The 21,204-nt window shown below is 45.1% G+C and overlaps 1 non-coding gene across 1 annotated transcript; it reads right to left on the bottom strand.

The window, feature by feature from the left end:
* Window positions 1–20,254: 20,254 nt before the first annotated feature.
* LOC133727637 (small nucleolar RNA R71) lies at window positions 20,255–20,361 on the bottom strand. The gene has a single exon (XR_009855314.1). It is a non-coding gene; the product is annotated as a small nucleolar RNA R71 (small nucleolar RNA).
* Window positions 20,362–21,204: the final 843 nt, after the last annotated feature.

Here is a 21,204-nt window from a genome sequence, read left to right as displayed (position 1 = left end):
GCAGATGGACTCTTCACGCGACTTTTTGGGTGACCGGGCCGTCCTTTTTAGAGACTTGAGGCTCGCGCAGCACCATCTTCGGTCCCAAATTCAGGATTTTCAGGCCCAACTAACCGCTGTGAAGGCCCGGCTTGAACATGAAGAACCTTTACTGGAGCAGCCCTTGGCCGCCTCTGAGATACTATCTCAAAACCTGACCCAGGCTCGCGAAGTGGCCCAACAAGCAGAGCGAGCCGCTGCTGATGCCAGCTTCCGTTTGGACCAACATTTCCTCCGCCTATCTTATGCGGGCCGAGGTCTTTAGGCCTCTAGTTAGGCCCATTATTTTGTATGAACAATATTAATATTAATATTAATATTATTATTTATGATTTAGTTAAATATTTAGCCCACTTTGTTTGGCCCAAATATTTGTTCAGATTTACAGGCAGTTAAGCGTTTAACTTTGCCTTTATTGTCCATTAAAACCGTTTGCAAAAAGATAATCCTCGAAATGGAGCGGTTACCTCCTTGAAGACTGCCCCGCTTCCCACGCGTCTTCAATTTTCCTTCATTTCCGAGATCATAGCATTCAATTCTATCGCTATTCCCATTGATGGCGTTGAAATTGCTTCAACTGCCCATCAAAGGGTTGAGGCCACTGAAGTTGGCCCTATAAATAACTGTACTTTGGAGAAGTAAAAACACACGCAAACATGGCTTACCCAGAAATAACTTTGCAAGCCTTGCTTCTCTTTCTTCTTCTTCTTCTGAAATCTTCTCCATACACTCTCGTTCTTAGCCTCTAAATCTTAGGCCTTATGGCATAATCTCATTTCCTGGGTAGGCCTTATGGCCTAATCTCAGGTCCAGCCGCATGTCTTTGGTTTCTGAAAATCCGGATGGGATTCACCTGTTTCATTTAGACTGAAGAACACACGGCGCTCCTAACGCGGGATACCACATTCTGGGGAGTCCCTCTCCTCAGATTTCCCCGCGCGGAGCAGGACGAAGAAGGGCGGAAGGCCACTCGAGGCCGACCGTTTTTCTTCCGCGGCCTACCTCTGGGCTCTGACGAACAGGCTTCTGTTTTTCCCCTGGAGGTAGGTGAGGCAACTGGGTCGCACTCAAGCACTGATTCCATCTCCATCCCGGAGGATAACAGCTGGAAGGGTTGCGATGGATTATTTCCTTCCTTCCCCTTACAGTACAGATGATAGCAGCTGCGACTCAGATCAGAGGAGGGTGAAGGAAGGAAGAGTAAGAGTAATTGTCACGCCCCGAATTTTGAATAACAAATTCAAATCCGAAACATGAATTAAACAACTTAAACAAATAAACGTTCTGAATTTTTTTCTCAGAAACAACCACACCACTCTCACTCAAATTCAAAACTCGAAAACCTCAAGTTAATTATTACAACTCACTCGTACAAAGTAAAATTGTAAAGCTCTAAATGAGCATAACGAACCTCACAACTGAAATTCAGAGTATTACAAAGCAGCTACTCTAAGCAGTTCGATCACCTTCCTGAATTCTCCTGTCCTGTAGGATTACCCGCTACACCGTTTAAATAGTGTACCGGGATTGCAACAACACAAAACCCGGTAAGCTTTTGACAGCTCGTATGAGTAAACAAGAATGAACTGTTGATTTATTAAATTACAATTCCTTTAACTCAAGTAAACAACCAACAATCTCAACATCTGCAAGGAAACATCAAACAACACACGGAAAACAACAAGGAATACATCCCCACAATCCCTTAATCTCAATATCACCTATGTGATCTTTCCTACAATTATTCCCATTGCATGTGGTCTTTCCCACAACCTGCAATTATCCTCACTGCATGTGGTCATTCCCACAACCTACAGTTATTTCCACTGCATGTGGTCATTCCCACAACCTACAGTTATTCCCACTGCATGTGATCTTTCCCACAACCTCAAACACATACACTCCGGTTTATCGTTAAACCGAAGGACCTTAGACCATTTGGTCTTCAGAACCCCACATCATTTGACCTCTATACAACCCATCAAGTCAACTATGATTTTCAAACATGATTTAATCCATCAAAATCATCATATATATAAATATGGCACAAAACATTTCAATCCATATTATATCTAAAATCATCACAATTCCACACTCCTCAATGTCACACCATTCCATATATAATCATGTAAATATATATACGTAATCATCCACTCAGGAATGACCACTAATACCAACTATAGTTCAAGCATAAAAATCGTGAAATTCATTTGTATAGTTAAAATCATTTTACTTACCTATGGACTGTAGTTGATCAAGTCCATATGTTTTAAAACAAATATTTATTCCATAAATATTTTTCACACAATTACGACAAAATAAATTAAATAAAAGTGCTCGGTTCGTAATATGAACCACGTGAGGTTTACTCACCTCTAATCCCGGTGCGTCTTCTTAACAACTCAAACAACGATTTCACGAATCGTCCGCCAAACCAATATGTCGATCACCTAATCCAACAAGATCTTAACTTAGCCAACAACTCACAAGCATACTTATACGACGATCCAACGGTCGGATCGAAATTAAATGATGATCCAACGGTCGGATCCTCACGGATCGCCTTTAGGATCATCCTCCAAAAACCATCACGAAGATCCGATGGTCAGATCTTCTTGTATCGTCCTTACTAACATCTCCGCTAATTTATACAAAAATCCAACGGTCGGATTCTCACGAATCGCCTTCCGAATCATCTTTTTACACTTTATACGAAGATCCAACGGTAGGATCTTCTCCCATGACCACCCAAAGTCACTGGGACAGTCATAAAATCAATATATCTAAACTACAAGTCCATCGGACGGTCTGATCTTCACAGATCACAATTTGAACGATCGAAATCGATCGAAATCGTAAAATTCATAACTTAATCATACGATATCTAAAAATTACGTATAATATATCAACAAGATCGTATTGAAATATAGAATCTGAAAATGTACAGAAACCATATTTTTGACCCCCAGAGGTGGCCGGAAAGAATCGCCGGAGTTAGTGGCAGAGCCACCACCGACCACCGCCAATGGTGTTGGGGCCGGGCTGTTTCTCTTCATCTTAACATGCTTAACAAAAACTCTAAAGGCATGCTATCAAAAAACGTCAGGAAGGGGTCGAAATCTACCTTTGAAGCTACGGTGGCTGGAAAATTTGCAGAATCCTGCGAGCTCCTGTTCGACGTAAAAACTTCCACCACTCGCTTCGATCCCTTCTGGATAATTGTTCTGAACTTCAAGGCGAGTTCACTGGTTCAAGAATCACTCAAAACGAAGCTCTACAGCTCGAGATATCCGGATCGAAAGTTTCGGTGGCCGGAAAAATTCCAGAATCCGGCGAGCTTGAGTTTCGACGTAAAACTTCAACAAAATGCTTCGATTCCTTCTGGAGACTTCTTCAGAAAATCAAGGCGAGTTCACCAAGCCAATAATCACAAGAAATGGTCGTCTGTAGCTTGAGATATCCGGATTTGAAGGTGGTTTTCGATCTAAATCGAGGCGAGCTCCGACGAACGTGAAATCGTTCTACCCAGGTCTGGTCCTTCTTGGTGCTTGTTCAGAAAGTTGAGGCGAGTCCAATGAGCCAAAAATCAAGAGAATTGGCGGCCTGTAGCTCAAGATATCGAGATCGAACCAAATTGAGCTCAAAACGGAACCGTGTCCTCCGCCGCCACTGCCGGCCGTGTTGCGGTGCAAACTGGCAGCTGCGCAAGAACGAGGCGAAACTATAGGAAGTGGTCTGGTCTTGATTGGTGGCCAGTGGAGGGAGAGATGAGTTGATGAAGATTGCTTTGTTTCTTGGATGGTTTTCGGACGTGAGACAGAGAGAGTGAGAGAGAGTTGTCTGCTAGTATGATTGAATGGTTATTCAATTATGCATAATCATGAATGATGATTAAGACACCGGCCTTGAATCAAGGAACACCCTTCCTTTTAACAAAGGTGTTTGCCACCAACTGTTTTGATTAAAAAAAAACTGGTTATTATAGTAATCCTCTCGCTAGCCCCCTCCTGATGCAAGATCCAGAAACTCTTAGAAGATTTGAAATCCACTGTTTTAGCCACTCTTTTGGCTTTGTAATAGATGTAATTTCCGCGAATGCATTGTACTGCTTTTGGCCGCAAAGCCACTTTATGAATACAATGAAATTTCAATGACGAAAATTTTCTGATTTTGTAAAAATGAATTATATTATATAATAAAGCCTCTGGCATAGGCCCTTACATATACTCCTAACACATATTGTCAAGAATCGTGAAAGAAAATTAAAATACTTGCAAACGCGATGGCCTCAATCAAGGCCTGGATGCATACAATGTTGCCCCCTAGTGGTCGGAGGTGGAGCGAATACATGAAAATGAGGCCACAATCAAGGCCTAAATGTAAGGGATTGTACATACATGTACATTTACAAGCATAATTAGCTATAATGGGCTACGCTCATTGTACCGCCAGTGATGTGCTCATATTTTTCTATATTTTTTTGCCTCTTAATCTTAGTATTTATGCTTAGTCCTCCTTATTTTGAGTCATTTATGTTGTTATAGTGTTTTTGTAGGTTTGTCTCATAAAGAGAAGAAAATAAGTTAAAATGAGCTAACTAGGATTAAAAGACGCCCAGGTCCCAGAATCTGTCTGTGCAGAACATCCAACTTCCTCGAATTACTGGGAGTTACTCAGATCGAATCAGACAATGAGCCTTATATCATTGGAAAGCTACGGATGTCAACTTTCTGTAGAATTTTACGGATCTCGATTTCGATTCTTCTAGAGCAAGTTATGATTATTTGAGTGAAGATAGGTCGGACAGGAAATCTGATCGGGAATTTACAACCATTCGTGGAGAACTCAAGTTCCGTGGCACAAGATCATCAATCCTAATGTTTCAAGGAAGTTAATTCAGATGATTATTCAATGATGAACTTATTCCTACTTCTACAAGAGATATTTCGTTTTTGGCGTCAAGAATGAAGACGGAAAAGAGAAGGAAGTTCAAGTGTGGGGGTAAGACTTGTCCATAGAAAAAAAATATATATGTATCTATGTGCCGTGAAAAGAAGAGAAGAAGAAAAAAAAAATTGAAAAAAATTATATGTGACGGCAAAAGAAAAAATATGATAAGTGTTTATGGATTTTAGTCCCCTTATTGTGGATTTGGAGTTTGCTTTGAAGTGAAGGCCTATTCAAGAAAAGTTTGGTCTTTGTCCAATTCACAAAGTGTTCAAAGGATGTTTGGAATGAAGCACAACAATGATGACAGTTGGCCCTTTATAAAGACTTTGAAGGAGTCTATGACTTTTCTATTTGGTGGAATTTCAAGATTGTCTCTCTACATCAACAAGAGCTCTACTAGGTTTTTAGGATACTTTGTTATTTTCCTTCCCCTTCATTTCTATAAACCCTAAGCCTTGGCCCCATTACAACCTTAATTATAAGACCTCTTTGATCCTTGAAAAGAGCAACCTTTGATCTGTGGAGATGAGTTATAAGAGTTGAACCTATGGCTTGGGTCCATTTGTGCAAGTAGTTGGTATCCTTCATGAGATCATACTTGAAAAAAAATATTTTCAGAAAAAGCTTTTTATTTCTATTATATGTGAGCTATTTGTTTGTCTTATATATTATCTCTCTCACATATAACTTGAGTGAATATATGCTTTTGCATGAGCCGTGAATCTGAGAGAAGAAAGAGGGTAAACCGGTGAGGATTTGAGTCATAACTTGTTTGAAGCATGCTGAGATTAATATCACCAATGTTGCCCCCATGTCCTACATGTTTATATGTTAAGTTATATGTTTTTGTTAACTCTCGAATAAATGTTGGATTGATTCTTGGTTGTTGTGCTAATCTTGATGCCATGAAAGTTTGAGATTTCTAAGACTAATGTTGAAAGGCTTAGTGTGTTTTTGTTTGTTTTGTTTTGTGTTTGTGTGTTCTTAGTTTTTGTTGTCTTGCTCGAGGACAAGCAAAGTCTAAGTGTGGGGGTATTTGATGTGCTCATATTTTCCTATATTTCTTTGCCGCTTAATCTTAGTATTTATGCTTAGTCCTCATTATTTCGAGTAATTTATGTTGTTATAGTATTTTTGTAGGTTTGTCTCATAACGAGAAGAAAAGAAGTTAAAATGAGCTAACTAGGATTAAAAGACGCCCAGGTCCCAGAATCTGTCTGTGCAGAACATCCAACTTCCTCGAATTACTGGGAGTTACTCAGATCGAATCAGACAATGAACCTTATATCATTGGAAAGCTACGGATGTCAACTTTCTATAGAATTTTACGGATCTCGATTTCGATTCTTCTAGAGCAAGTTATGATTATTTGAGTAAAGATAGGTCGGACAGGAAATCTGCTCGGGAATTTACAACCATTCGTGGAGAACTCAAGTTCCGTGGCACAAGATCATCAATCCTAATGTTTCAAGGAAGTTAATTCAGATGAGTATTCAATGATGAACTTATTCCTACTTCTACAAGAGATATTTCAAGGTTTTCCCATTCCAAATGAAGAAAGGAATCTAAATCCAAGTTTTACAAGGAAACATGAAGCCAAAGATGAGCAGAAATCTTCCCTATATAAGGGAGCACGAATTTACATGAGAGGAGAATCTCGGGAGCACATTGTAGACGCCTAAGGAGCAGAGACGACTCATCCATCTTCCCTTTCTTTTCCCCTTCCATTCTTTTTATGTTTTTCCTATGTTTTACTTAGTTATCTTTTGTTAAACCTTTTCTAGGGTTAGGATGATGCCCTACCATGATTGTTTATGTACTTTGATGTTATATTGATGGATTTATAGTTTCTTTATGATGAATGCTTAATCACTATTTGAATTGATGCTTTATGTTTAAGTTCTTTGATTGATCACCTTAGGGCTTTGCATATAGTAATTGGAAGACAAATTTGAAGCAGAGATGCAATATAATTTGATTAGCTTCTTGTGATTAAGTGTGGTAAATTACATTATTACTTGAGAAAGACTAATGGTTTGCTTGATTCCCTTGTTTTCTAAAGCGTAATGAGTCTTGCATGTTAAATTTATACCTGAGAAGGATAAATTGCATAGTTAGGATATAAGATCTTTACCCGAGAGGGAGAGCATCATACACTTAAGGAAAACTATAGTCTAGAGTACCTGAGAAGAACTTAGATACGGGAATTATCATCTAGAGAAACAAAAGAATCTGTTAATTACATTGAAACATAAATAAGATTGTTAGTGGTTGATTTCGAAACCCTAGGTTTTATCATTATTTGTTTATTTGTTTGTTTCTTTAATTCTCAAATTATTTGTTTATTAAAAAACCCAAAAATCAATATCTTCTTTTGCTTGATTGTTTATGTGATTTTGTGTTTGGATTAATTGAGTTAGGGTTTAAATTGATTATCAATCCTCAATTGGAACGACCTCGTACTTGCACACTATACTAACGGCGATTCGTGCACTTGCGAGTTTTAATTAAAATTTCACAACAGCCAGAGGTACCAATTCCCGCCAAAGGAATAACATACAGATACACAGCCAGGCGGGCTACGGCCTGAGCCTCGGATCACCCCCAGATCACCGCCGACGAGCCGCCACGCGCCGTGCCAAGATAGCATCAGAAGCTCATAAAGCTGGGGACTGAAGCACATCAGTCCCACATCGAAAACAAGGAGAAGATCAGCCTCCTCCTCACCTATAAAAGGTTCTCTCCTCTCTCCTCATTAATTACGCATTTACTACTCATTTATTGTTATGCTGTCTATATGTTTGGACTGACTTAGGCATCGGAGAAGTGAAGACCGCCCAACGCGGTCTCCCTCTGACGCCCTGTCTTTCATTTGACAGCTAGCGAAGTTCACCAAGTCTATAGAGTAGCAGTCCGCCCGCCGGACCCGCGTTAAACGAAGGTTTGGCTACCGCCAGACTTTGAGCATAAACATTGGCGCCGTCTATGGGAACCCTTGAACAAAAGGTCATCCCACCACAATCACCATGACTAACGGTAGCGGGGGAAACGCTGAAGAGCAGGCGGACCAATCCGCCATTCCCCAACCCCCCGACCCAGCAGTAGGCGTTAACCGCGCACTATTCACCACCCCAGCCAACAACCCCGGCGGTGAGGCAAATCCAAGCAGCAGCCGCCCACCGGGCCAAGATCTCACCACTATGTACGAGCTGGCACTGGCGGACCTTCACAAGGCAAACAGAGAGCGTGAAGAGGGAGTGGCAGCAGGGCCACCACCAGAACAAGCGGCAGAGGGACCAGCACTACAACAAGGGCAACCGCCCAACCCATGGGGATAACCGCAACAAACAGGCGGAGTCCTCTCAGCGGTATGTAGTGTTTACAGTTCTCACAGCCTCGTACGAGGAAATATTCAATCAGTGCAAGGATCAGATCCCACCGCCACCCCCACCAAGATACCCAAAAACGGGAAAACCAAGAAACACCGGCAAGTGGTGCAAATACCACGAGGACAGCGGTCACAATACCAACAACTGCAATGCTCTCAAAACGGCCATCGAGACCTTGTACCGTGACGGCAAGATGGAGCAGTTCAAGGTGTGCCAACCGCCACCTGTGATTGCCAACATTGAGACCTTGGGCCGCATCAACACCATCGACGGCAGTGCTCCAATCACTAGCATGTCTCACAGGGCAAGGAAGCGCTATGCACGCGCTAATCACCCAAAGGAAGTCTACAACATCCGCTACGAAAGATCCGCTAAACTCCCAAGGTCAGGTTGGGAACCTATTACCTTCTCAGAGGAGGAGGAGCGCGGAGTGCATTTACCCCATGACGACCCATTCTTGGTCGACGCCATTCTTGGTAGATTTTCAGTGGGGAGAATCCTGGTGGATAGCGGGTCCACTGTCAACGTCATCTTTAGCGGTTGCTACAGCCACCTCAAGCGGAACAAGAAACTACTCCAGGATCACGAGCCACTGCTCAGCTTTTCCGGTGACGTCATGCAACCGCTGGGTTCCGACTACATGCGGTTGACTATTGGCACCAGTCCATGCATGGCGGAGATACATACAGAGTTCATAGTCGTCTATTGTTTCAGCTCGTACAACGCCATCATTGGACGGCCGACACTCAACAAGCTCAAGTGCATCATCGCCAGATACATGCTTCTCATGAAGTTTCCCACACCCAACGGCACGGGCTGTGTGAAGGGAAGTCAGCAGTTGGCACGAGAATGCTATTCAACGACTATAGCGCGGTCAACGCGCCGCCATGAAATCCTGACAGTGGGTAATCAGGCACCGCCACCAAATATCTTCGAGGATCCTAGAGATGAGGAGAAGAAGTATGTAAAGAAGGAACCGGTCAACCCGGAAACGTCGTTGAGGGTTGTCTGCATCTCGGACAAGCACCCTGAGCGGACAGTCCGCATAGGCGCCCAACTAGACCCAGAGGTGGCAACGGAACTCACTCAATTCCTACGTGACAATGCTGCCGTCTTTGCATGGTCATACGCAGACATGCCAGGTATCTCTCCTGAAATCATCACACACAAGTTGACCATCAAACCATCCTTTTATCCCATCAAGCAGAAGCGGAGGGCCTTTGATGAGGAAAAGTACCGGGCAATAGGAGAGGAGGTTGCAAAGCTCCAGGGCATTGGGTTCATCCGCCAAGTCATCTATCCCCAATGGATTTCCAACTTGGTCATGGTCAAAAAGCCCAGCGGAAAGTGGCGGATGTGTGTCGACTTCAAAAATCTCAACAAGGCATGCCCAAAGGATAGTTTCCCGCTACCCTGCATTGATCAATTGGTTGATGCAACCGCTGGGCATGAGCTCCTTAGCATGATGGAAGCTTTCTCCGGCTATAATCAGATCAAGATGCATCTCGGTGACCAGGAGTGCACCACCTTCACCACCGACAAGGGCCTCTACTGCTACAATGTTATGCCTTTCGGTCTGAAGAACGCCGGTGCAACTTATCAACGGATGATGAACGCCATGTTCGCGGAGCATCTCGGAAAAATAATCGAGGTCTACGTGGACGACATGTTGGTCAAGAGCATAAAGGCCAGCGGACATGTGGCAAACCTCAAGATCATAGTAACCATTCTCCTGGCCTATGGTATGCGCCTCAACCCAGAAAAATGTTTCTTTGGCGTCACCGCCAGCAAGTTTCTGGGTTATATCGTCAGCGAACGAGGCATCGAGGCTAACCTGGACAAAGTACAAGCCATCCTCGACCTGGCGGATCCTGAGTATAAGGTGCACGTCCAGTGCCTCCAGGGCAAGTTAACCGCCCTTTCTCGATTCATCTCCAGACTCACTGATAGGTGTGCCCCATTTTTCAAACTCCTCAAAACGACCCACAAGAAGGTCATCGACTGGAACCCAGAGTGTCAAGCGGTGTTCCAGGGCTTGAAAGAATATCTGGCGGCAGTCCCACTCCTTTCCGTTCCTGTGCAGGGAGAAACACTGTACATATACCTAGCGGTATCGATATCAGCGGTAAGCTGCGCCATTGTCCGGCGTGAGGGCCAGGAAGAACTCCCAGTATTCTACGCCGGCAGGGGCATGAACGGAACAGAAACAAGATATCCTCCCTTAGAGCAACTCGCTCTTGCACTCATCGTCGCTGCCAGGCGCCTCCGCCAATACTTTCAGGCCCACACAATCCATGTGTTAATCAATCAACCGCTAAGGCAGGTAATGCAGAACCCTAAACATTCGGGGCGCCTCAGCAAGTGGGCCATTGAGCTCAGCGAGTTCGACATTGATTACAAACCAAGAACCGCCATGAAAGGCCAGGCGGTGGCGGACTTCATTGCTGAACTCACCGAGCGTCAGCCAGAACCCGGCGCGGGGACAGAGACCGGAACGGAAATGGTAACCGCTGAAGAATCAGCTCCCCTACATTCAAACTGGAACCTGCATGTGGACGGCTCCGCCAGCGCCAAGGCCAGCGGCGCTAGAGTCATCTTAACAGGCCCCGGGGGACTGAACGCGGAATGTTGAAATTCAACCTCAAAGCTTCAAACAATATGGCGGAGTACGAAGCACTCATCGCCGGCCTACTCCTCGCCATCGACTCAGGTGCTGACAGCGTCAACATCTTTAGCGACTCTCAATTAGTCGTTAACCAGGTCAACGGCAGCTTCCAAGCCAAGGACCAACAGTTAGCGGCATATTTGGGGTACGTCAAGACACTGCTCAAAAAGTTCAAATTTCACACCATCACACAAATCCCTAGGGAAAAGAACGCCAAGGCTGATTCACTGGCAAGACTGGCAACCGCCCAGCCACATCAGAGTCCAGCGGACACAAGAGTGGAGTGCCTTGACAGGCCAAGTATCACAAAGACCCTGGCGGAGATCTTCAACATCGAGGTCAATCCCAGCTGGATGGACGAGATCATCGAGTACAAGCGTAACGGGACATTGCCAGAGGACAAAGTCAAGGCGCGAAAGCTCAAGCGGAGAGCAACCCGCTACAACATCCCGAATCGCAAGCTCTACCGCCAGGGGTTCACCCACCCCAACCTCCGCTGTTTAACCCCAGAAGAGAGAAAAGTCGTGCTGGCAAGGATCCACGGTGGAGAATGCGGAAACCACTCGGGCGCCAGATCCCTAGCCAACCGCACAATGCGACAAGTCTACTTTTGGCCCACACTCGGTGATGACACCCGACGGATATCTAGATCTTGCCACAAATGCCAACAGTATGCTGATCTCCCACACGCATCGGCAGAGCCGCTTTCAATCATCATCGGCCCATGGGTTCACTCTACGTGGGGCCTCGACTTGATGGGAAAATTCCAAACCGCCAAGGGCCAGTTCAAATACATCATTGTTGTTTGGCTCCAATTTTGCTGCAGCTGGTCAACAGTCTCTTTTCTGCGCGGGCGTGACAGAACCGTTCGGGTGCGGTCGTCAGGGGTGTCCCTTGACCTGACTTCTTTCAAGCGATTGTAGACGAGGAGAGCACCAACCTCGTCGTGGGATTCTTTATGCCTCGTGGTGAGGACTTTTGCTGATCTTCTTGAAAATCACAATCGATACTCGATGTTGTAGATCGAGCAGAGCGAGAACCATTGGGAAGTAGAGAGAACTTGCTAAAGCGTGACTTTAGCTTGGCTGGTTTGCGAGGGCGTTACCCTTTCTTGGCTGGTTCCGTAACCGTTGTGGTCGTGGTACTACAATCGGCTCCCAAGGAGACTAGGACCGAAGTACGTTGACAGAGGGTTTGGTGGCACTGAAAGTCGGCTTCTAAGAAGACTAGGACTAGGAGTGTGATCACCGGTAAGAGAAAGAGAAGGAGAGGAGTTGCTCTTAGAGAGGTTTGCTCTAGAGAGACTTAGATCATCTTAGAGATGTATTGATGAGTGAATTGTGTGTCTAAGTGTTTCATTGTAACCTCTATTTATAGGCTACCATGCCAAGGTGTTTAGCATTAAACAAATGATAGTGGAGCATTAATTGGAGATAAGAAATGATGAATTTTGGAGATAAGGAAGCATAATTGAAGATCAAGCATGATGAATTTCGGAGATAAGGAGGCATAATTGGAGATAAGGAATGATGAATTTTGGAGATAAGGAAGCACTTTCTGCTCCTTTATTCCTTCAATTTTATCTCCATCAAGCACTCAGTTTTTGACCGTGACTTCTTCATAATAAATGTTCCACTATGAGTGTAGATCACCCTGATAAAATTTCAGAGCTTTTGATACAGTGGTTTGGCCGAAAACGCTGCTGGACCTCTTACAGGTCCAGTTTTCCAAGCCTCTCTAGACAAGGAAATTGGACTGATTGTTTGAATGCCTTCCACTCAAATCTATCTCTGGCACTCTTCATAAGAAATGATCCTTGGGCTTTCTAGATTTAATCTGGAAGGTTTCAGCTCATTTGAATTTCGTTTGGTTAGTCTGCCGCCCTTCCTTCCTTGTTTAGCTCGGTTTCTCCTAGCCGAAGTAGGAAAATGTGCTAAAGTTGACTTTTCATGCTTCCATAGTAGGCTTTATTTAGCCTCTAAATATATATTTCGAACTTGTTGACAATATATAGCTTGAGCCACTGACATTGGCTCAATTTCTCCAAGACGTGCCTTGTCAGGCCAAAACGCTCATTTTGGGTCCAAACAATTGTTGCTGTCGACTACAACAGCAAGTGGATAGAGGCAGAGCCACTGACGACAATAACTACCGCCAAGGTAATTCACTTCTTCTGGAAGAACATCTATTGCCGCTATGGTGTCCCACATACAATCATTACAGACAACGACACACAGTTTAACAACAAAGAACTCATATCTTTCACCGCCAACCTTGGCACCAAGTTGAGTTTTGCGTCTGTCGCCCACCCCCAAACCAACGGCCAGGTCGAAGCATCAAACAAGATAATCAAGAAGCTGCTAAAAAAGAAGCTCAACAACGCCAAGGGTTTGTGGGCAGAGAAGCTTCCAGAAGTTCTATGGGCCATCAGGACAACTCCAACTTCCGCCACCGGCGAAACCCCTTTTTGTATGATGTTCGGAATAGAGGCTGTCCTACCTGTTGAGGTAACTCAACCTACCGCTAGGGTCGAAGGCTACTGCCCAGAGACCAACAGCGACGGCGTCAACCTGGACAAGGACCTCCTGGAGGAAAAATGATACAAGGCCCATTTGCACAACTTGCAAAACAAGCAGCGGGTATCGCGTTTCTACAACGCCAGAGTCAAAGCCCGGAACCTCCAATTGGGGGACTGGGTAATGAAGGAAGTCATTCCACCGCCAACAAAACTCCGCCCAACTTGGGAAGGTCCATACAAAATCGTGGAAGTGCTAGCCCAGGCACTTTCTACTTAATGGGCAAGGATGGCGTCACAACGACCCACCCTTGAAATACCGAACACCTTCGGTATTACTACAAAAAGTCATGCCGCTACCCAGGAGCATCTTGACTTAGCTAAATTTTTGTTCAATATTTAGCTAAGGGAAGCTACCCAACGGGTACTACCCCACTTTTGTACACGCTGATCAATCAGCTATCAATGAAACGAGGAATTATTCAAACCATTGTTACCAAGTCTAGCACTGAGGGCAACTGGCAACGCCAGCAATCGTCAGTGGACCACGTCCGCTACATGGTGCACTTGGACCAATCTTAATTCCTTTAATGTTTCATTGATTGGCAAAAGAAAACTCTAAGTCAAAACCCTAGCGGTACAAGCATATCATGACAAACACCAAAATTCAAAACTTCATTTCATATAAAGGGCTGGGACTCCCCACCCAAAAATGTTCATTAAAAAAAAATAAAAAAAAAGTTCACGCCTCAACGGCTACAAAAAAAAAAAAAAGAGAAGTTCCAACATCTGTCAGGGGTTGGCCTCGGCTTCTTCACCTTCAGCATGCGGCGGCGGTTGTGCGCGGCTTGTTTGGTCAGACCCTCGGGCGGTGGGACTTGGAGTCTCTATGGTACCATCCGCCCGAGTGTGAGCCGCCAGGAAACCAGCACGGGACACCTCCGACTGGGTAGGAGGAGGAGTCCGCTGGGAGCCATCCGCCTGGCGTGCGCCATTCTCTCCGCTTCCCGAGCGAGCACCTTCAGGTTGGGCGGGGACCACACCCTTCGCCCAGTCGATAGCTCCCTTCTGTGTCAACATCTCCACATTGGCTAGGGCCCCAGCCTTCGCCGCCTCAGTCATTGCTTTTTTATAATCCGCCGACTGTTTGAATGCCTCAACAGCGGCGGCCGCGGCGCGGCTCCCTTCAGCTTTCAGGCGGGCTACCTCACCCTCCAGCTTTTTCACCTCGGCTAGTCTGGCGGCGGACTCCCGCTGCAAGATATCAATCTTCTTATCCTTAGCGGCCACCCATTCCTGCAGCAGGGACATGTCTTGCTCTAGCTTGGAGACATGTTCATTCCGCTCCAAGTCCCGCTTGATGGCCACCGCCAGCTTGCTGCGGGCGTCTGCGGCGTCACAGTCCGCCTTTGTCAGGTACCGTTCCACCTCTGTCAGCCTGTCCTCCGCCAGCTCTCTCTGAAGACCCTGGACCTCCTCCCTGAGCTCCTGCTCAACTCGGCGCTGCTTCGACGCCGCCAGGAACATTGCATGCAGCCCAACCGACAGGTGACCGAAGGCCGAGCTAAAAGGCGACTGGTCAATGGTCGTTGGGCTCGAGATCCCCGCTAGGCCGCCAAACCCCAGCCGCTCGCAGAGGTGGTAGAGAAATTCCCGCTCACCATCGGTCATGAACTCCGCGTACGCGGCGAACGAGTCTAGGTCACTCGCAGGCGTCTCTCTCTCCTCGACCACGGGAGCCTTGAGCAGAGCTTGTCGAGCCCTCTTCTGCTGGCTGACCCCAATGGTCTCCACGTCGTCCCCCTCTTCCTCATCAGGGGAGTCATTTTGCAGGCGCCTTCGCTGGAGCACCCTTGTGTTCCCAGCAGCAGGCCTCATTCCCCTCGCCGGCGGCTCCTCCCTTGCAGCGGTGACGGTCTCCGCCGGCGGCACCGTTCTCTCCTTATGAGAGCCGCGCCTGTTAGCAGGCACCCTCTCCTTCTGCGGCGAGGCGGTAGCAGATCCCTTCTTCCCGCCATCCACATTTGCCCCCGCCGGAACAACCGGCAGGCCGTCACCACCAAGGTAGGAGTGGTGAGGCATAGGTAGCACCACAGGAACCTCGGACGGGCTCAGTGCCAGTGTTTCCGGGTTCACGACCGTTTGCTGGGCCGCCAATCCGGAGGCATACATGGTCTCCAGGAAGTTGTCGATCTCTGCGCGGTCCATAGCCTTGTCAAAAGCGTCGCGGCTCGCTTTGTTACCTGGCGGAGTTTCTAAAAAAAAAAAAACAACAAACCAGTCAGCCTGAGGCACTCTGATCATAAGTACAATCTGGCGGAGATTTCTTACCAACGGCGCGATTCAGTCATTGATCGACCAACAACTCCTAACCGGTAAGAAGGCGAAAGTCCAGCAAGTTGCGATTCCGCCAACAGCCTCTGATGCGTGCCACGTGACACTCTTCTTCACGAGTCAGGTTGTAGCGCAAGCCCGCTGCACAAACAAACGGTAATCATTAGTAGAAATACAAGGCTATGCATAAGAGAAACTGCCAGCTATGTTCAGCGGAGACCGGTAAACAACCTCGGATGTGTTGAAACTCCGACTTAATCCTAAACGTCGGCTCCCCCTCGTTGGACCCAGCTTGGTATTCCCACCCCGCCGTGGCAACACAGAAGCTCCCCCGCCAGTACGACATGGAATCCCTCAAGTTCTCGATCAGCTTGGGCGCCCCCTGGCGGCGACTCAAGTTCACCTGCCCTCTGCAACCTTGGCGCTTCACGTACACCAGCTCGTAGAAGTGCAGCACTTCCACCACGGTTGGCCCCTCGCAACAGTACAGCCGCCATAGGGAGTTCAGCGCCAGCTTTAACCGCCACATATTGGGACAAATTTGCCCAAAAGCAAGGCCAAACTCGCACACCAAAATTTGAAGGTTGGGCACCAGCGGGAGTGTCACTCCTTGGCGGAATATCCCCTCGTGCACGGCGGCAAACCCCTCTGGGAGAATCGATGCCTTCTCGTCCACCGTAGGCGGACGCAGCTTCACCGAACATGGCAACCGGAACATCCGCTTCACCCGATTGACGGCAGCAACATTCATCCGCCCTCCTGCCTCGTCAACAGGGGTGCCGTCCTGGAGGACCCACTCTGACTCAGCATCCTCCCCTGCCATCTCTCCCCCGCCAGCGGAGCCACTGGTAGCGCTGTTACTCGCCAACCGCTCGTCACGCCTATTTTTGGCAACGGCTACCTCCCCTGCCCTAGAACTCTCTGGACGCGAGGCATGACCCATAGCTACTTCCCAGGGTATGGTCTGTAGTGGCTCAACCTCTAGCGGTTCTGGCAGTGAGATTCCTGCATGGGCAGACGGACGCAACGAATCAATAAATATTCTATCCGCCACGCTGAACGACACGTCAGACCCGGAATCCTCACTGCTCGAAATCTCTACGACGTTAGCCATCCCAAACCCTAAAACCCAAATCGGTTAGCTCAAACAAGATCTAGCCTATGCCTATATCAATTATAGCCAAGAACATCAAGAACAGTTTACCCAGAAAATCCCAAAACAAGAACAAACACACTCAACCCAGATTCGACCATCTAGCAAATCTCTAAATGATTACACGCATTTTTATGCATGTAATTGTATCTAAAACACTATAAATAAGTTAATCCTCAAGTCAATTTTTATGTAATTAATTCACTTTTATTTATTGTGTAGGAAATAAGCGGAATTGCGGAAATCAAGGGAAAATTGTGAAAAATTGGAGCAAATTGGAGTTTCCGACAAAATGACGAAATAGTCAATGCGGATCAACCATGGTCAATGCAAATCAAGGGAATGAAATCTAATTGCCTCCGATAGTATTTGCGGAAATGAATTGAGAAGGGAGAAGAAAGAAGAAAGAAGAAAGAAGAAAGAAGAAAGAAGAAAAAGAGAAGAGAAAACAAGAAAAAGGAAAAGAAAAAAAAAAAAACAAAAAACAAAAAACAAAATAGCCTTTGCTGACGTCAGCATCAGTATAAGTTTTTCCTCCTTTCCCCTCCCCACGTGCAAGTCCTTCACTTACTCTTCCCTTTACTCTTTATTTTTTCTTTTTTTTCTTTTTTCCTTTCCTCCTACAATTGGCCGCCACGTGTCCCACCTTCTCTCTTCTCTTCTTCCAGCCATTCACCACCGAGAACCACATATATACCTTAGGGAATTCTAATTATACCTCATCTACATCATCTCTTCCCCACAGGCCGCACCAGACCTATCCCATATTCCCATCCCTTCTTCTCTCTTCTTCTCCAACAGACCACACACCACCATTTTCCTCCTCCTCATATTTTCACCACCACCTCACCAAGATCCATTTTCCTCCTCACTAAGATTTATTTTTCTCCTCACCAAGATCCACTCCACCTCACCAAGATCCATTTTCCTCCTCACTAAGATTTATTTTTCTCCTCACTAGGATTCACCTCACCAAAATTCCATCAAATCCTCATCAATTTCTCAAAGGGATTTCAAGGAGCTTCAAGGGATCTCATCTACATCAAGACTTGAGATTGGGTATAGTGGGAAGCCATAAATCAAGGCTTGTCATAATTGCTCCATAGCAATTTGTGACTTGTTCTTGTTACTTTTCACTCTTCTTCACCTTTACCTCTTTAATTAATTGATGAATATTGTTGTTGATTTGTGGATGGGTTGTGAGTAGTTTATTTAGGAAGCTAGGGTTTGAGCCCTAGCATGGATTTAATGTAATAAATATGTTTTGATTTAATGGTTTTTAATTTCATGTTTGGCATATGTTCTATTCTATAATATTTGGCTTAGATGCATGCTTAGGAGCTTGATTAACTCTTGAATGTGTAGATAAGCATGTCTAGAACAAATTAGGGGACCTAATCACTTCTCTAATTTATGGCTAGGATGCTTGTTTAGAACATGGTTAGCTACAATACCAATTTCTATTGCCGTATTGGCTAGCTTGGGAACCTTGATTCTAGGACTCTTCGCCTTTTGGTGCAACTAGAGGCCCTAACAAGGCTCTAGATTGTCCCAATTGAGTTTCTACGACCCTTGATCCGGAGTAGGAATACCCTTTAAGGAATCTAATGACTCATGAGCCTTGAAAAGCCTTGGGTATGGTTCTTGATGCCACTATGAATTGAGTGACCATTGTCGGAATATATTTGTGCATTAAATTTGGCTAGGAGGATACCCTAGTGACCTAATTTCCATTTATTGATTAGTTTCTATTATCTTTATCTTTACTTGCAATTTTAATTTTCAATTGTCAATTTTATTTTTCACAATCAAAATCAAATTTCACAAACCACTTTCATTGTCAATACCACTCGGTTGTGAGTTTCCGCATTCACTTGTGGTTCTCTTGACCAATTTTAGGCTTGGTTGTTCCGAGCCGAGCATGTAAATAGTTTGGTGCTATTTTTCTAGGTTTTGTTTGTTAAATTATTGGTGACTTAGTAATCGGCATAACCAAGGATTAAAGTTAGCTTTTCAATCCCCGTGGTACGATAATTTCGGGTTCAAATTATTCCCACTTCTTTGATGACAGTGCCCTTATTGCGCGTAAGTTGCATTTAAGCACATCAAATCAAATGGCGCCGTTGCCGGGGATTAAAGTGTAATAGCTTTAATCCCTTGGTTTTCGGTTGTTAGGTCACTTGCATTATTTTCTTAGTTTTAGTTAATTTTTCTTGGTGTGTTTAGTTTAAAAAAAAAAAAAATTGTAATTATTTGTTTTACTTTATTTTGATTATTTCCTAGTTGTGTGTTTGTTTGTTGAGACTTGTGGTTATTTCTATCGAAGAGACGGGCCTTGTATTACTTTGTAGTACATGTAAGACATGAGCATCGATAGCGATCGTCACTTGCCTTGACTTGTTTGCTAGCTTTTTATTAGGTTTCCTACTTAGTCGTTAATTTTTTGAGTTGTTGGTTTTTATCATTTCTTTGCTTTTGTTATTTTATTTTCTTGTTTAATTGTTGTCTTACTTTCTCTTCCTAACCCCTCTCATTCATTGAAAAAAAAAAAAAAAAAAAAAAAAAAAAGTGAAATTTGATTATCATTGCCTATTTTGTGAATTTTTGAGTACTCATTACGTGGTCTCATTTTTGTTCTAGGGTGTATGAACGAAGCATCTTCTTCATATCAACCGATCACTCTTAGAAGCGGAAGGGTATTGAGTGAGGACACTAGAGGGAGATCAAGAAGGAGGATTCGAAGGCCATTAGTGACCGAGAGTGCTCCACCTCGAGTTCTTGATCAAGAGAGAGTACCTTTAAGACATTCACAAGGAGAAGTCAACATGGGAGACGCACAAAATCCTCCCCAAGGCAAGACCATGAGGGAGTACACTAGTCCCGCGATTGTTGATCACCCTTCTTGCATTGTACTCCCTCCATGTGAGCATCATTTTGAGATCAAGCCCACTACCTTGAGCATTCTACCCACATTCCATGGCATGCCCTCAAATAATCCATATGATCATATTGCGGAGTTTGAAGAAGTATGTACCACCGTTCAACTACATGGTCTCAATCCCGATGGCTTGAAGCTTAGATTGTTCCCTTTCACACTCAAAGACCACGCAAGGAAGTGGTTGAGCAAGTTGCCTCCTAGATCCATACGCACTTGGGTTGAGATGCAAGAAACTTTCTTGGGAAAATATTTTCCTCCTTCAAGAACTTCCAATGTTAGAGATGAGCTTGTTGCATTTCGACAACACCCTCAAGAGAATTTCCATGAGTGTTGGGAGCGCTTTAAGGATCTTGAGATGTCCTGTCCTCACCATGGGTTAGAGAAGTGGTTTATTGTGGACAAATTCTATAGAGGATTGATGGCGGACCAAAGACAAAGGGTTGACACTTTTAGTGGTGGAACTATTGCAAGCAAGCTTCCCGATGCCGCTTGGGACACATATGAAGAGCTTTCTCTCAACTCACTTCAATGGGATGATCTTGATATGAGAAGACGTCAAGTGCATAACAAGGAGAGTACACCTAGCCGAGGTGGTATCTATGAGGTTCAAGGAACATCATCCGGGCCTTCTATGCATGAGTTCAAGAGGCTAGAAAGCAAGATTGACCAATTTCTAAACCAAGTGAACCGGAATCCTCCTCAAGCCCAAGTCAAGATGGCAACTTCTACATCATGTTTGCTTTGTGAGAGTCTAGCACATTCCACTCAAGAGTGTCACCTATCATCCAAGTTTCCGGAATTTATTGAAGAGCAAGTGAACCAAGTGGGTAATTTTGTGCCAAGAAACCAAAGAAATGATCCTTACTCTAGCACTTATAACCCCGGTTGGAGGAATCATCCCAATTTCTCTTGGAGAGACCAAGGAGGTTCAACTAGTGCATTTCAAGGTGGAAAGCAAAGCTTTAGAGGTGGCCAAGGTCAAGACTCATCAAATGTTGCTAATTATGGCAATGCACACCAAGGAGGCACTCATTTTTCACAACATGGTCAACATGGACAGCAAGCATATGGGCCTAATTCTCAAGGCCAATCTACCTCAAGTCATGGATTTCATGGTCAAAACACCCCTCCCGGGTTTACACAAGGTGTTGGCTATAGTGGTAGCAATTTCAAGGCAATCCTAGCTCATTTCAAGGCCCCCACCAAGGCGAGAACTACAAT

Source organism: Rosa rugosa, chromosome 1 (genome assembly GCF_958449725.1).
Source record: "Rosa rugosa chromosome 1, drRosRugo1.1, whole genome shotgun sequence".
Taxonomy (NCBI): Eukaryota; Viridiplantae; Streptophyta; class Magnoliopsida; order Rosales; family Rosaceae; genus Rosa; species Rosa rugosa.
This window is presented reverse-complemented; position numbering and strand designations above follow the sequence as displayed.